Source organism: Meleagris gallopavo, chromosome 25, assembly GCF_000146605.3.
Source record: "Meleagris gallopavo isolate NT-WF06-2002-E0010 breed Aviagen turkey brand Nicholas breeding stock chromosome 25, Turkey_5.1, whole genome shotgun sequence".
NCBI classification, from domain to species: Eukaryota; Metazoa; Chordata; class Aves; order Galliformes; family Phasianidae; genus Meleagris; species Meleagris gallopavo.
In genome coordinates, this window is record NC_015035.2 from 375360 (window position 1) to 375998 (window position 639).

General features: G+C 67.9%; 1 protein-coding gene across 1 annotated transcript in view; it reads left to right on the forward strand.

The window, feature by feature from the left end:
- Nucleotides 1–639, forward strand: part of TMEM222 (transmembrane protein 222) — an 8131-nt gene that overhangs the window by 3782 nt on the left and 3710 nt on the right. The gene's annotated exons all lie outside the window — the stretch shown is intronic.

Sequence of the window (639 nt, forward strand, 5' to 3'; positions counted from 1 at the left end):
GGCTGTTCTGGCTGGGGGGGCCAATGGGGTGGGATCCATGGGGTGGGAGCCGTGGGGTGGGAGCCGTGGGGTGGGATCCATGGGGTGGGATCCATGGGGTGGGATCCATGGGGTGGGAGCCATGGGGCTGTGGGTGCACCCATCAGTGGGGTCCTTCACCTCCCCCAGGCCCCCAAAGTGCCCCACGTTTGAGCTGGCAGAGTGGGCTGGCACACACCAGTCCCCCCATCCCACTCCTCCCAGTCCCCCCCAGTCCCCCGCAAAGGTGGGGCTCAGCAGAGGTCCTCCCCACACAACTCTCCGCTCCTCCATCCACCCACCACCACCAGCACCACCATCACCACCTCCAACCACTCTCAGTCAATTCCCCTCCCAGTCCACCTGACGCCTCCCAGTTCAGCCCAGTTCAGCCCAGTCCCGTCCTCTGTGCACCTCTGGCTCCACTCCCAGCTTTGGCACCGCCGGCTGCGGAGGTTCCTGCCCTGCTGGGGTTGACTCAGCCTTAGGGCTGCAGCAGCAGCGGGCACCGTGCGGCCCATGGCCCCCCCGCAGCCCTGGGTGAGGTAAGAACCGACCCAAATGGGGAGACGTGGGGGTGAGGGGGGGGGGTCTCCTCCTGCTCTGAGGGTGGGGGGCCGC